This window comes from Rhagoletis pomonella, unplaced genomic scaffold (genome assembly GCF_013731165.1).
Source record: "Rhagoletis pomonella isolate Grant_MI unplaced genomic scaffold, Rhpom_1.0 Rhpom_scaffold_02172, whole genome shotgun sequence".
In the NCBI taxonomy this organism is placed as follows: domain Eukaryota; kingdom Metazoa; phylum Arthropoda; class Insecta; order Diptera; family Tephritidae; genus Rhagoletis; species Rhagoletis pomonella.
In genome coordinates, this window is record NW_023460726.1 from 27,979 (window position 1) to 30,013 (window position 2,035).

At 33.2% G+C, this 2,035-nt stretch overlaps 1 protein-coding gene across 1 annotated transcript in view; it reads right to left on the reverse strand.

Annotated features, from left to right (window-relative positions):
- Nucleotides 1-1,323: 1,323 nt before the first annotated feature.
- The window catches only part of LOC118753189, a 3,311-nt gene continuing 2,599 nt past the window's right edge, over nt 1,324-2,035 (reverse strand). The window contains exon 3 of the mRNA XM_036488059.1: nt 1,324-1,494. The gene's annotated coding sequence lies outside the window, so the exon portion shown is untranslated. The remainder of the gene's footprint in view (nt 1,495-2,035) is intronic.

Sequence of the window (2,035 nt, forward strand, 5' to 3'; positions counted from 1 at the left end):
CTTTCGTAGAATATTTTAATCTCTTACCTGCTGAGTAAATTTTTTAATTGGATCTATACTTTATCAAAACGCCCAAAACTGTAAAAATACATTGATTCTACGCCATTTACCTGTTATGCAGGCTCATATCCCTTTAATTCCTAATTATTATTTTTTTTTTTACTTACCAGATTTGACCCATACAGCGGAAGCTAAATGCAACCGATTAAAAAAATAATTTAAGAATTTAAATAATCTGTGCAGGCACATAATAATAATTTCTTAACAAAGAATACTAAGGTACTCACTCACCTTTCAATGTGTTTGCGAAAACCGCCATATTGACCAATTTTGTTAACACAATTTTGTGCGATACAATTTTTTCACATTACTGACGCGATTAACCGAACTCTGTACGAACGACCGAACACACTACATCAAATGGCGCTTGAAAACCCGAAAACGATTTACACAAACTACCGAAGAGATTATAAAATTGCAGCACATTTTTTTTAATTTTCTCAACAGCACGTTTTATATACGATTATTACACTATATATGCAAATATTATTGAATGCATAAATACAACCGATATTTTCACACATTTATATACATGCGTACATATGTATTAAAGATATACAGATAGACACGAAACACCACCGGCGTGGATTACCGACAGCACTGTGCATGCCTGATTTACGCTTTCACCGGCTGCTGAGCAACAGGTTACCTCTTGCTTTTTAAAACGAACTTTTTGCACTCTATACCAACATTTGATAGATTTCGCATTTCATTTAACCTTAAATTCACATTTCATTTAACCTTTAATTCGGTTTTATCAATAAATTAAACACTTTCACTGCACACTACGAAATTTAAGCGATGTCGATTCCACGGGCAAAAATATAACTGGAAGAAATTTTTCAAGCACTCAACGAATACATACATTTCCGTATCTCTTTGTACTCCATCCGTCGTACAATTGGTTTCCTTTCGTAATGCATGAAAGTGGCGAAGGGCGTCATCTGCCGCAAAAACATAACAAACACAGGTTTGGAAAGAAACAGTACACAGGGTTGCAAATTTGTAGGGTGCACTGAATGATACAGTTTTTTCGTCATTCCGTTATTTCGAAAAAAAATTTGATGATAGATTTCCGAAATATTTTTTTTTTTGTTGAATTTTTTCTATGTAATTGGACTAGTTACGAAACTCTGCGAAACAGACTTAAGCCAGAAAAGGCATATGTGAGCCTTCAAAATTCGCATCTGCATCCGCAACATTTCCGATTGCTATGAGCAGTTTCGTATTCTCCCTATCGTTTTCTTTTTTTTTTTTTTTCGTGGCTTTATGGACCCTGTAGTCCAAGATTGTTGGCAGTAATACTGTAATGTATATGCCAGGTTATACAAGAGTATTGAGGTAATCCGTTGATTCTTGAAGTCTCCCGCTATCTCAGAGGTTCTCCCTTTGATGCTCCTTGCTGTGCCGAATATGGGTGGAGGTGTTGGTGTGCTTTGACAAAAAGAAGATACACAAAACAGATACAAGGACAAAACGATTACATTGAACATACAGTTTCTCTAATGCAAAACGATATGCATTGAACATACAATTTTTTTTTTTCCATTTATTTATTTACATTTGTACATCGACATGTAGCATAGTTTACACGTACGTCGGAGCCCGTGGATTGTCTTTTTGAAAAAGAACCGATTATATATTAATATAACATATTGATCCGTCCGATGAGTTTACAATTATTATTATTTTTTTTTTTTTTCCTTTTTTAACGTTATTGACATATAAAAAGTGTTTATTGTTCCGGTACTTTAGAAATTTATACATCAACTTTATTTATTTTTTTTTTTATAAATCTATACTCCGAAAAGTAATAGAAATTAGGCATCTGTCTTTGGAATGAACATAAAAGCGAAGGATTATTTACGTCCTTTACGCCTTGATCAGTCTTATATAAGGTAAACAAAGTTTTTAGTTTTCTTGTCTTTAAATTGAGCGATTAAGTTGTTTGGCGATTCTTTTTTTTTTTTTTTTT